General features: G+C 38.0%; 1 long non-coding RNA gene across 1 annotated transcript; it reads right to left on the reverse strand.

Annotated features, from left to right (window-relative positions):
* Window positions 1-1,771: 1,771 nt before the first annotated feature.
* Window positions 1,772-5,792, reverse strand: LOC115922517. Its single transcript, XR_004063462.1, has 2 exons — window positions 5,452-5,792; window positions 1,772-3,635 (listed from the first exon to the last, which is right to left on the reverse strand). It is a non-coding gene; the product is annotated as an uncharacterized LOC115922517 (long non-coding RNA).
* Window positions 5,793-15,085: the final 9,293 nt, after the last annotated feature.

Genomic DNA, 15,085 nt, shown 5'->3' on the forward strand with positions numbered 1-15,085 from the left:
TTCGTCCAAATACCAGCAACATTTCAAATTTCACCAGGACCATTCACTCTACACTCTCTGTCACACAGCCGGGAACAATAACACCTAGAACATGACGTCTTTCGCATAAAATCAATACAGTATATCTCACAGAGTTTTCAAAAAATATTGTATTGATAAAAGAGTTTTATTAAAAAGGTATATTCTGAATTCGAACAATTATTATATCTGGCATCTTTGGACACTAAAAAAATAACATTGCATTTATAACTTTGAGCAAAAACAAAAACAAAACAACAGATGATGATAATAATATTCTGGTTTTATATAGCACTTACAGGAGAAATCCACCCTGACTGATATTAATTTGGTTTTAATAGAAGCAGACAAATGAGAGGATCAGGTCCTGATTTAAAATAAAAGAAAGTAATCAATCAAACACAAATTGGCAATTCTTTGCTGAATCGTCTCTCCTCCCATTTGCTATGTACTACAAAACAAAATCAAGACATGTCTATTTTCTCTAAAGAAGTTTTTCATGCACCCAAGGGCGCGATAGCTCAGTTGGAATAGCAGTGGTCTCGTGATCCGGCAACCTGGGTTCGAAACCAAGTCGATGCGTTAGTGCCCTTTGGTAAGGCATTAATTCTCATTACCAGGTCCTTCGGAGAGGATTTAAAGCTGTCGGTCTTCTGGTTACTTACTAACAAGCATCTATGCTTTCTTAGCAGTCAGGTAAAATAACCACCACTAAACCACTACATTATTGCGAATCTTTTTCTATATTCAACCCCTGTATAGACAAGTCTATTCCATCATCAATAATGAAGAAAATTAAAATTGATGACATGTTATGCACAGAGCGAAGGGTAAGGGGAGCTCACAAGAAATGTCACAGAGATGCCACTATGCGTTTGATGACAATTTCCAAAATTCATAAACTTTCTTATTTTTAAATCAGAATTTCATTGACCTGATCCTCTCATTTTTCTACTTCTATTATAGAAACAAACTTAACATCAGGGAGGACTTCAATTGAATACTAAACATTTTTGATGTCTCTAAGTGGTTTACATACATTACCCTGGTCACTGAGAAAGCTAGAGGATAGGACCATCTGTAGTATGAGTATAGTAATTAAAATATAGAAGAAATTGCTTCTTTAAAGCAACTTTATTATAGCTTTTTACATTATTTACTTCTCCGGCACATACTTAAATTATATCAAAACACAGCACCTAAATGCAGACACCACTTTTACCGGGCAAACTATAGCCAACAATTAGGAGCTATCTTATCAGTACTCAGTTTTAAAAATGCTACTTGATGTAAAACAAAACTACAAGAGACTTTTCATCCCTCCACCATATTGAAATATTGGGTGATTCAATGATGCATACACTAATGGATTATTACATTATGCAGCAAGTATTCTTAAGCAGCTGTAACTTATAAACTGCTTCAAGGACACCTCTCTTTCAATGAAATTTGATGAAATCAGACGGTTATAACATGGAAACACAGCTACTTTAAAACATAAAAGGTAAAGTCTGTTATCCCCCAAATCGATGTACAGTGTATTACAAAATAGTCAATATATGAAAATCAACATCAGGTTAATGACAAACTTATTACATCATGCACTATACATTATGAAATATTAAGAAAGAAAATAAGGTTTTTGACAGATACACCTAAGCGATCTCCCCAAATTCATCAGTTATCAGATGAAAACTCGAGAACATACGTAAAGCCGAAATTAAAAATATTGTTTAGCCCTACATCCAAATCCACTTTTACAAGTCCAAGACAAGGAGCACAATTACATGTACGTCATTGCACAACCTGAATATAATTATATTTTCTACATCAATTGCACAATTTAAATGGCATGCACTTTCTTCATGGAGGAGGTCTGTGTTCTCCTCCCATCAAATGGGGAAAAATCTAGAAGAAAAAAAGCAAGAAGCAGAAGGAGATAAGACATAAGTGTCCTTTCAATGACTGGACCAATATAATGGCACGACTGATCAATTTTCTTGAAAATCAAATCATGAGATAAGATCATAATTTGGAATTCCACAGCTGTTAATTCATGCATAGCGTTACATGGTTGCATAAATTAATTTGCCACTGTAATGCACTATGGACTTGTTTGACTGTGCATCTACAGTACATGTAAACAAGAATAAAAATCATTCCAAGTACAATTGAATATGAACAATAATTTTACACCTTCTATAGAAGACGATGCAAATAACCAAACTACAAGGCTTGCTGCACAAGAAAGCTGGTAAAACTGATACGCATAAATACAAACTATCATCAACATAATGCCCATTAAATATGGTTTAATTTTCGTAATCAAACAATGTAAGGCCTTTGAACCAAGTTTTTATTTAATTGAAATAAAACAGATGAAACAGAAAGAGGATACAATAATGACAAGAGGATGTATGTGTGTGAGAGACAGGGGTGGTGTGGAGAGAGATGGAGATACCAAGGATGAAAGACCAATGAGAGAAAGATGGAAAGAACAATAACACACGATTTAATTAGAAATAGCAATTTCATGGGGAAATGGTTTAATCTGTCAAAAAATCATTAATAAGGCTTAATTACAGATATTCATTTTATCAAAGGTTAAAATGAGAACAGAGATCTGAAGAAATAGAGAGAAGGAGATATATATATATATAGATTGAATGGAGAGAGTATACAGTTAAACAATACCTTATCTGACTGTACAAGTAATTCACAAGTCTAAATTGAAGAACCAATTCAAATAGATAAAAACATGTGGTTGTAAATCTTAACCAGATAGAACAAGTATCAGTTGAGGTATGAGAGGGGGAGAGAAAGGCAAATAATGATAGTGAAACAGTAGAGAGAGGGAGAGAGAGAGAAGAGGGGGGAGGTTACCCCCACCTGGTCCTATCATATACTGTTTACCTTTTTGTAGTTTGTGTATGAAGATTTAACATAGTCTGAGAAAGTTTAATGAGAGGGTCTGTATCAAGATATTGATACCACAGTGATATTAATCCAGGGCTTTTGAAGAAGCTTCAAGCTGGGCAATGATCTTTCGAACTGGTGGCATATCATCTTGCCTGTTTGTTTCAGGATTGAAGGTGACATAACCTAAATGTTTCAACATAGCTGGTGTTACTCAGGCCATAAGTAGTTTTTCGTGTCTTTTTTCTGAACAAGTTTGATGCACTGTTTAGTCATTCCAGAGGATGATATGCACTGCTTTTCTATGATCGATGCAACAAGGAAATAGAATTTCGGATCCAACAGCATAAAAATGCTTCATCTCTCTTCACAGTTGAACTTACATGTAAGTGGAAATGCCATTTTTTGTTCAAAGGAAGATTCCTCAAACATGACTGTGCTGACACACTTGATGTGATACGACAGGCTGGAAATTTGAGCATCAATTACAGCAAGATTGAGCAGATAAGGAGACAGCAAAGGCCATCTGGAATTCTGGACACTAGGTAATGTTGACATTGTTGCGTTATCCACCACAGCGAGGAAAACCACCTGGCCCATGTTTGTCTCGAAGGGAAACCGGCATTTCGTTGGGTCCACTCAGAAGTTCAGAACTCTGGTTCATGTGCCTGACAGTGTTGGAGGTTATAACATTGGTAGCTCTGTCAAATAAAAGAAACAAAAGATAAAAGATATTTTTCATTTAATTTAAATAAAAATTCCAGGAATCATGAAATGATAACTTATAGTGGACGAATAAAAAATTCATCAGGACACTTATTATCTGTGATGGTTATTATTTCTACATTTCTCATGGCTACATGTGGATCCTTATTAAGCAATGTCCATATTTGAGTGATGTAATCTGTTGTTTTCCTATGTTCTCTAATTAAGACCTTAAGACTTTGCAAGATTATATCCATATTTTAATTTGGTTTTAGTATGGTTGCTTGTAAATAATTTTTAAAGTAATAATTAAAAAAACAGCAGAAGGCAAAATATAGCTTGATACTTTTGAAAAATTATCATGATCATCACTATGCACCTGTTGGACACAAATTCTACCAATATATATAATATATATAATATATAGAGATAGACCTAGGTGTATCTCAATGAAACCATTGCAGTGCTATTTTTGATGAGCCATGGGTGGGCATTATAAGGCATTATCTTACTAACGGAAGCCTGAGAAGACAGGTGAATACAAGTGAATGTACACATCTATCTTTTCTGTCCATGTCACATGCACGTACCCGCTTGTGCAGATTGCTTTACTGTCACAATATTGAAACAAACGAAAATAACCTGACAAGCTACATGTACGCAATATGTATGTGGGGTCCTATTCATGGAACTACATGTGCATGTACGCACATTTATCTCTTTAAAATGCTGTGTAAATTATGGCCTATGTCAACCGCATATATTACAAAAATAACTGTGCCTGAATCATCATCTGTGCATAGTAAATCTAATACATTTTTTGTATGCCTATATTCATACTTCTGGGTTAGCTATAGGACTTTATGCACAAAAGAAAGCTATGTGGTGATTTCCTACAGAAGTGTACTACAAAAGGCAAGGAATAAAGTAAACAGTACCATTTTGCTTATGGGAGCTCTTGTTGAGTCGCAAAAGTGTTTTATCAATATGTAAATGCAGAGATCTTCATCCAAATATGTTTTTAAGTTTTAATCAAAGCTCTTTGGGAACTTTCCAGATCATCATGAATCCAGAGTTGTTGTTTGCTGATTACCAAGGTGCCAAACAGTTTTTAATGCAAATGCCCCATTATTTAAAAAAGAAGTGCAGTCTAGAGGTAGGCCTAGAAAGTCTGTAACATTGAATCATTATCTACAATCTACACCAAGAAACAAGCCGTTTTCCCCTACTTATTATTCTGACTCGGTTAGTTCTGCCATTGAAAAGTCTGAAAGTCGATACGCATTACAAATAAACATCAAAATGTAGGTCTATGGCCATACAATGTTGATGTGTATACGTCGATAGTCCATAAGCTATGCTACCACTCCAGTAACCCACAAATACAAGTACACACAATGCAACATTTAAATGTACTACTCCAAGGTTTCTGAGTAACAAGAAAAATATCTGGGCCCTGTAACACTAACAGTAACACTAAGTTTTGCGTTCGATTGCATATATTCTGATTGGTTAATGGTCAGCAGATTGAACAATTTGTGCATGCAACAATGATCTAGACTGGTCCATTGTCATTTTGCAACTTGCGTTAAACTTATTGTTAACACAAGGCCCAGATCATTACCACTTGCCTTATTTTCTTATTTCTTGTTACCCAACTTGCCCAAACTGCACTGGCACCGCACTGGGCCGGGCCGGAATGCGATTGTCCACGAAATCACATTTTATTGGAGGTGGATAATCTCCACTTCTACAGTTTTTTATATTCTTATTTTATATCTAGGTTATACAAAATGGTGACTAAAGACTTACCACTGGGATAGTAGCGATGTTACTCAATAAAACACAGAAAAACGCGGTCTTTATGAGGTTTTTTTACCTCCCAAGTCGACATGAAAACAGGTCACTGAATGCGCTGCCGGCCAATTCATGGCCAGCGCTAGCAGCGAGTCGCCCAGCCCAGGCTATCGGGGTGCACTGCGCGGCGATTTGCGGCGCTGGAGCTCTGGCTGTGTTTTCGATGCTTCCATCCACCGCTTGACAACGCGGTGGTAAGCAATAGCAGCGTAATGTACATGCTGCTATACGGAGACCAGTTTCCCTGGTTAGACCTTGGATCCTGCGTCACTAAAGACGGGAAGACGGCACTGGCCTAGGTCGTACCTATGGATATCGAGCGCAAGGATCTATAGTTCTACCTAGGATATTATGTGGATCAGGTGCTTTAAGTGGGAAAATAACGACTATTAGTTGTCGAATCGACTTAGGCGAGGCGTCAAAAATATCGATACCAGCAGGCTGCCGCCTCACGTATTGGCGCATCGAGGCTGCAATTACGGCCGAAGCCTGGCTGGGGCAATTATTTTTTATTTATTAGCCCACCCGGCTTGCGCCAGGCTGGGATCTGAGGCTCGGTTTCTATTCGAAAGGCGGCAGCCGGCGCATGCTTTTGAATGCCATTTCCTACCGCCAGCGGTAGCCGGCTGAGCTAATTTAAAAAATGCAGCCAGGACGCACAAGTGCAGTTAGCTGCCGCTGGCTGGTATATTTATTTTTGACGCCTCGCCTTATGAGCTGTAGAGCCTAGTCTGATTTACAGATCATTACACCGAATGGTCGTACATTTTATGCTCCGTAAATATTCAATCAGTTTAATTTTGGCCATTAAAAGAAGCGGTTATTGATGTAGACAAATGCTCATGTACCCTTTACATCCATTTTAGGTATGTTAGTACCAACGAAGAAAAAAGCCAGTCAGTCACGCAATAGTGTCTGACAGTGAAGTCTAGTAAGTAAACGGGTTTGAGTTTGATTAAACAGGGAATTTCCCTACGAAACCCATTGCAATACAGTTGTTTATTTATCGCTTGGCAGTTAGTCAGACAAAAGGGCTCCCCGTCGATCACAAATAATGGTCAAGGTAAGATAACAAAAGATAACCATACCAAGCATAAAACCAGAACTGAATCATATTTTCGTAATTCCCGTATCACAAAACGATGGATGTGAAGGAAACGTGGCCCGGTGGATTTTTTTCTCTATTTGTGCTTGATTTGTCAAGGTAAAGTTAACACCGTGAGTGTTATTAGTAAAAACAAACTGTCTAGGAGTTATGTTTTGATAGGATTAACCTTTTTTTCGTGATGAATAGAAAACATGAAGAGTATAGAACACCGTCATATCAAACCTTGAAACGTATTATACAAACACAAGCGTTAAATCATATTTTGTCACCATGCAATTGAGGACTAATTTATTCGTGGTGAAATCACTTTAATATGGAGCATCTACTATGATAATATTGATAAGTTGAATGTTTGTCAACCGAAGCCATTGAGTGTCTTTAATAAGCAATCTTTTTCACATGCAAGTGGTAAAGTATGGAACTATTTACCATCCAATATTAAATCCTTCAACACATCAAAAAGTACATATAACAGGATAAACCTCTCAGGAATAAATAATTACAACATAGTTAAGCATACCAATTGAATTGCCAAATAATTTCATGGGTGTCCTTAAATACTTGTTGTTGCCTCCGTAAGTATACTTCTTATTTTGTTCGCCATCCATACCTCTCTTTGCCTTTATTTCACTTGTCTACATCTGTTTTTCTTTCTCTCGTTGATATATAAGAATTATATTAGAATTATCTTTGTATTAATATGTTCAAATGAATAATTGATAATCTTCTAATCTGGAAAATCTCAAGGAGATCCTCCCTTAAAAGTTTGACGTACACCCTTACCTGAAAACGAGGTTCAGACCATTCCCACACCTAGACACACCAAGCGCGCGCACGCACACATATTTTCACACCCAACAAGACGACTACAGCTCTGTGAAGGCTATATATCATGAACTTAGCTCTTTAAGTATTTTATCATTATTAAGTAAAATGACTACAGATGCCTAAACATGAGATATACACAGGGGGGGGGGGGGAGAGGCACTATGAATATGACAGACAAAGAAAGCGGACAAAATATACAGTTTCTCAGGTAGACAAAGGAACATCCCTTCACTACTATTATGTAAAAAGGTGAATATGCATGTCACACCTGTGCTACATATGTTTACATAATAGCAGTGAAGGGATGTTCCTTTGTTTACCTGAGGAACTGTATATTTTGTCCGCTTTCATTGTCAGTCATGTCCATAGTGAGGGGTAAACGATTTTTAGTAGTTCCTGAAATAGTCAATAGTTCATTGCAAGGTCAAGGTGATTCAATGCATGAAATAGAAACCGTTTCCGTCCATAGATATCATTATAACCACTTATTAAACCTGTAACAACCCACACGATTGCATGTAGAAAGAGAGCGGTTCACATTTCTGTAGTACCAGGTTTGATTCAGTTTTTCATAGATTAACTCATATAATACCAAGTCGATGAGCTAAGCTTCATTATATTTGTATTCACTGGTTGAGTCTGGAAAGCGGGCATAATTTTGTACAAATAAGTCCTACTCGGCTTAACTGCGTCATGGTGTAGACATATGACGAAGATTGGACAATGTTCTGCTGATCACAATAGCCTGTTTTGGAGTCCCTTTGTCCATTTAACACATGACTGATTCACAAATCAAAACGATGATTTATTTCACTTCGCGCGGTACACGTCATGGTGTGGGAATATGATCTTGATTGAGGATTTTTTTCCTGATAATCACAATAGCATATTCAAGTGTCTTTTTGTCCGTGAAGCACATGACTGATTCACAAAGAGAAACCTGTTCACGGTTCTACCACGAATGTATTATCAAAAATATGATTTATTTCACTTCGCGCGGTACACCTCTTCATGCCTCAGTAGCTCTCGTACATGTACGTACCACCACCCTCTGTTTAGGGGGTGTCAACCAACAAGGAGGAAGTACATTGTCATTAATTTGATACACGGCATATTCGACTTCCTTTTCAATACTTAGTCACAATAATTGGAACTGGAATCATATCACAGGCCCTTCCAAGTTGCTCCGTCGTATTAGGATATATAACCCAAATGGATATAACTCAAAGTGCAATCTGTCGTGCTATGTGTACATAGGGAGGAATTCATATATTCAATATTGGACTTCACTATTGGGCACTGCATCTCACTCTGTGTGTTCTTGTAATATTGACAATGTCTGGGGATACAGTACTTGGATGGTTTAGGGTGTTCCTGCCTCTTACTCTGATATGGATTCTTTCGTCTTCAACAGGTTTCTGTCAAACTTACTGGATGTTTCTACTGTTCTATTCCAAGAGCATTGGTTCGCCTATGAAATTCAAAAGTGTCGACACTTTTTTTTTTATTGTTTATTACCAGGCAGTCTGTTTTTCGAACAGGACATTTGGAATGTTCGGAAATTTAAAAAAAAAAAAGGAACTAGCAACTGCTTTATTATTATAGTTCACGTTCATTGAGGCTATCACTATATGAAATTCGATAGGCTGAACCTACATCGACAATGAAGAAAATATAAGACTTTGTAATTATAATTGCCTTACACAGTGGGTATAATAATTATTTGGGCCTATTTATGAAGCCAATGTAGCCACATCATTGTTAATACTGCTCTTCTTGCAGGCTCGACAATTATTAATACCTCGGCATAGCTAGGTACCCATTGATTACACCTGGAGAGGGAGAGATTTGGGCAAGACACCTTGTCTAAGGATGCAAAGCATCGAGCGAGGATCGAACCCGGGTCCTCTCGTATGAGAGTCCAGACCATTTACCAATATAGGATGTTATGGTAAATCCTTATCGTGAAGATTCCCATGTTGATGCTTTGTATCTTCTTATCTTACAGTTGAATGTCAGGAGTGTTCCACATCAGGGTTGAATGTGTTTGGTGGCTATCAGTATCTCTTCTACCATGGTAATGATGGTGTCTACAGGACATTCTCTGAAACACGTGCACTCTGTCAAAGCCTAGGGGGTGACATGCCAATCATCACATCAGCTGAACAAAATGTGCGTACACACTTTTATCTTATACCTTATTACATTATATATTTATCAGTTTTTTATGGAGCAAACCATGTTATTAAACCCAAAATACAGCTTTTCTAATTAAACGTGGCAAGTTCTTTTCAACCGTTGCATACTAGTTCTATGAAGTATCAGGATTTCTGGCAACATTTTACTTATTCAGACCAATTAGGTCAGTGAAATATCAACAAATCATATTATAACTAGCAAGTGCTCTATGAAGTTCAGCTTTGCAAGTAAACCCTTAATGGAGAGTAAGCTTTGTCTAACTTTCCTCCAAACTCCAACTAGTACACCATGGGTATTCTTTGATCAAAAAAATTAAATGTTTTTGTACCGTCTCACAGTTTTCCACCAATAAAAGGCAATACATAATTGTGAATAGATGGTATATACTGTTTGAAAAGCGTTATTTATAAACCCCGACTTAGATATTTTCTGAAAATTCGTGGAACATTCACATTGTAACGTACATGATTACGGTCATTGTCCCGTTTAGTCCTTTCCAATAATTGTTATGTAAGAATAACCTTAAAGCTAATGTTTTTAATTTATTGATAAATAGAAGGAAAATGTATTATATGTGCAGTTCAGTGTATTTCGGGCTATAGCGCAAAGTATTATACTGCGAACCATTAATCACTGGTCATGTGAAAACATTTTAAAAAACAGGAGAAAACCAGAATAGTTTGAATCTTTAGAATCTAAGACTCGGTATGTATTAAGGCGTTTAAGAATAGTCAAAATCAAATGGAATGGATTCCAGTTCTCTAAGTTTGAATGCAACTTTCCTATTTCAAAAGATATTTATTACAAAATTAATATTTAAAGCTATATTAGATATACGATACAAATTGTTTTGGTAATACCGAAGAAACGAATAGAAAGAAAGAGGATAGATATTATTTCTTAAATGTTAGATAACTATTAACCCTCACTGTACTGGGCTATTTTGAGCAACTCACTGACTGGGAGAGGGGGGCCTGGGACCCCCCCCCCCCTCTCTCTCTCTCTCTATGATCTCGGCCGTCGAATGTCCGATGAACACGAAAATGTGCATGTCTGTAGATATTTACGTAAGGAACAAGATGGTATAATTAGTTTTTTCCCAATATGCAGAATGTTGTCGTTAAAGCCTAATTAATTATGCAAAATGCTAATGTTATGCATTTTACAGAAAACTCTACATATTTGTCTGTAGACTTGTAAAAAATCTTATAAATGTATTAAATAAATGTTTCCTTCATCCCAAATTCACGAGGTTTCATTATTGTTATGATATTTGAAAATGCATAGGTTAATTTGCATAAATTATGAATACGCAAATTAAGCATTCATGAATATCAAATCTGGAAATATACAGGGAACTACTCTGTCGCTCATAAAGGTGGATTTTTTTTTTTACCCCAATTTATGGAATTATTTAAAAAAAAATTAAAAATAATAGATCTAGATAATAGTATACGTTCTCAGATTTTATTGAATAACAATTTGCCAATGTGTGTTTTGCGTGACTGCTAAAGCATGTGTATGCCACTATGCTTATCAACTTTGGGACCTATGCCCTTAAGTCTTAAATGACAGTAATGAGGATCAATGCCCCACAAAAGGGCACTAATATAGCACATCGACTCGGTTTTTATCCTGGGGCCTCACAGTTACGAAGCCATTGCTTTGTCACTGAACCATGACTGTACGCAGCGGGGGCTAGGGTAGGTCAATTCTATATTCACCCTTAAAATGCAAAACGTTATTCCACCAGTTCCTTTTTTTTCAACGAGATCTCAAACATCTAGAAAATATGGAACGTATAACTGCTTTCTAGAAAATCGTCTCGATTTTCATAATAAGAAATGGCAGATATTTTGTTAACTTTTTTTTATTTTTTATTGCTGATGAGTTAACTATTACACTATATTTGTTATTATACATATTCTATGTCTATACGAACATGTTATTATTACTTTTATTATCAGGGGCGTAAATCCGTACCGAGGAGTGGGGGGGGGATGATCGGCGATAGCCATCACATACTAGAACGAGCACACGCCCACACTAATTAACGCAAGCGCGCGCGATCGCGCACGCACAAACACACACACACACGCACGCACACGCACACACACAAAAACGCACACACACACACACGCACACACACAAACGAAAAAACAACAAACAATATAAGAGAAAGAAGACGATTCGTTGTACCGTTCTCGAAAATAATCCTCGTCTGGATTCAGTCCCCCCCCCCCCCCTCCTGCGCGAAGCGCGGAAGCTTTTACGTTTCATAAAATCATTGGAGAAAGAAGACGATTCGTTGTATCGTTCTCGACTCTTAATCCTCGTCTGAATTCAGTTCCCTCCTTCACTCCCGCGCGAAGCGCGGAACCTTTTACGTTTCATTAAATCATTAGAGAAAGAAGACGATTCGTTGTACCGTTCTCGACTCTTAATCCTCGTCTGAATTCAGTTCCCCCTTCACTCCTCCTGCGCGAAGCGCGAAAGCTTTTACGTTTCATAAAATCATTAGAGAAAGAAGACGATTCGTTGTACCGTTCTCGACTCTTAATCCTCGTCTGAATTCAGTTCCCCCCTTCACTCCTCCTGCTCGAAGCGCGAAAGCTATTACGTTTTATAAAATCATTGGAGAAAGAAGACGATTCGTTGTATCGTTCTCGACTCTTAATCCTCGTCTGAATTCAGTTCCCTCCTTCACTACCGCGCGAAGCGCGGAAGCTTTTACGTTTCATTAAATCATTAGAAAAAGAAGACGATTCGTTGTTCCGTTTTCGACTCTTAATCCTCGTCTGAATTCAGTTCCCGCCTCCCCTCCCGCGCGAAGCGCCTAAGCTTTTTAATTTTTCATTAAATAATTAGAGAAAGAAGACGATTCGTTGTACCGTTCTCGACTTTTAATCATCATCTGAATTCAGTTTTTCCCTTCCCCCCCCCCCCCCCCCCCCCTCCCTCCCGCGCGAAGCGCGGAAGCTTTTACGTTTCATTAAATCATTAGAGAAAGAAGACGATTCGTTGTACCGTTCTTGACTTTTAATCCTCATCTGAATTCAGTTTTTTCCTTCCCCCCTCCCTCCCGCGCGAAGCGCGGAAGCTATTTCGTTTCATGAAATCATTAGAGAAAGAAGACGATTCGTTGTACCGTTCTCGACACTTAATCCTCGTCTGAATTCAGTTCCCCCCTTCAGTCTTCCTGCGCGAAGCACGAAAGCTTTTACGTTTCATAAAATCATTGGAGAAAGAAGACGATTCGTTGTATCGTTCTCGACTCTTAATCCTCGTCTGAATTCAGTTCCCCCCTTCACTCCCGCGCGAAGCGCGAAAGCTTTTACGTTTCATTAAATCATTAGAGAAAGAAGACGATTCGTTGTTCCGTTCTCGACTCTTAATCCTCTTCTGAATTCAGTTCCCGCCTCCCCTCCCGCGCGAAGCGCCTAAGCTTTTACTTTTCATTAAATAATTAGAGAAAGAAGACGATTCGTTGTACCGTTCTCGACTTTTAATCATCATCTGAATTCAGTTTTTCCCTCCCCCCCCCCCCCTTCCCTCCCGCGCGAAGCGCGGAAGCTATTACGTTTCATTAAATCATTAGAGAAAGAAGACGATTCGTTGTACCGTTCTTGACTTTTAATCCTCATCTGAATTCAGTTTTTCCCTCCCCCCCCCCTCTCCCCTCCCCCCCCCCTCTCCCCTCCCCCCCCCCCTCCCGCGCGAAGCGCGGAAGCTTTTACGTTTCATTAAATCATTAGAGAAAGAAGACGATTCGTTGTACCATTCTCGACTCTTAATTTCTTTAAAAAGGGGGTCTCTCTCTCTTTGGACTCTTGAGAAATGTAAAAAAGGAGGTTATAAAATATCTTGAATATCATAGAAAAATTGATCAAAACCCGGGATCAAATTCCTGAAATTCCTGCTAGCTTTGAAAGCTCATTCAGGATTATTTCATTTTGAAAAGTAAAAGCATTGGCCCCCAATCCCCCTCGATCGACTAGAGCTCACCTGAAATTGGGGGGGGGGGGTTGTATATTTAGCAGTGTTCCGGATTTGGGGAGGGGGTCTCCAAGGTAGGAAAGTCAGCGAAAAGCTGGCGAAAGGGGGATTCAGAAATGTTGGCAGTCCTGAGATAGGGTGGGGGGGGGGGGGGTGCTTTCAAAGGGCGGGAACGAGCGTACGCGTACCCTAAATAATACTAAGTGGGGGAGCCGAGCATCTACTGTACATGATTGCACTTTTTAAGCGCTCGCGCGCTAGCGCACTTTACGTCTGGGCTATAATAATACCTTGCAAAATAACGAAAAATTATTCTAAAGTTTATGAAGTGCTTGTTCGCGCACGTCGCGCAACTACTCTTAATGATCGTGACATACTATATCCGTGTAGGCTATACAGTTATACTTACATTAAAAAAATAACTCATTTCTCATGTATTATGCTAAAAATTGAAACAATCACATTTTGTTTTTCTTCTTCTTCTTCTTCTTCTTCTTCTTCTTTTTCTTCTTCCTTTTTTTTTCTCTCTTTTTTTTGTAATATCAGGGAGATGATTGTACAGGCCATCCCCCCCTACTTCGAGCCAGGGGGATGCAGCCCCCCCATCCCCCCCCCCCCCGGGATTTACGCCCCTGATTATTATTATCATTTACTATTAGTATCATGAATGAGATTTGTTTTCAATAAATACTTTGAAAAAAGCGCTTTAACCGAAGTACTGACTTGCCATAATCGTAGGAACCTTTTGAGGACTAATGATGATGTTACTAATACAATACTACTTTGATGTTAACATCCACATTCATAATGTTGTATTTATAACATAAACAGGATTTCATAGCCGGGAAATTAACAAAAAATAATAATGGAGGTCATTATTACATCGGCTTAGAAGACATGGACCAGGATGATATATACAGATGGATTGATGGAACGGTCCCTGGGTATGTGTGTCACTCCTTTTTTATTTCCCCCCTTAATAATGTCTTCATTACCTGATTATTTATATCACTAGCCTAGGTTGAATTATAGGTATACGGGAGCGAAAAAGGTGCACTATCCAACTTTAAAGGAGGGATCGGAAGCATTTGTACTAACGACTTAACAAAAGGGATAATGACCGACTCTACAGTTTTGCTAGAAATTTATTTTGAAAATCTAGAGCTTTATTTAAATCGTTGTATGATAAAAACCTTATGGGTCATAAAACTTCATAAATCGTTTGACTATTGCTAATGAATCACATTTTTATCATATCTTCGTACTTTTTGGATTCTTCTCGGTCATGCAAATTTTCCAAAAAAAGAAATCCGGATAAATCGAATTAAATCACGTCTTGCAAATTTAAATGGCTAATGTCAAATAATTGGACAGTTGTTGTTGAAAGCCAAATCTATGTAGAATAGTAAAGGAGTGTCACGCCACTAAATCACGTTTGCGTCCCAATGTTTTCTGTAT

The sequence above is a fragment of the Strongylocentrotus purpuratus genome, unplaced genomic scaffold (assembly GCF_000002235.5).
Source record: "Strongylocentrotus purpuratus isolate Spur 01 unplaced genomic scaffold, Spur_5.0 spur5_contig_821, whole genome shotgun sequence".
In the NCBI taxonomy this organism is placed as follows: Eukaryota; Metazoa; Echinodermata; class Echinoidea; order Camarodonta; family Strongylocentrotidae; genus Strongylocentrotus; species Strongylocentrotus purpuratus.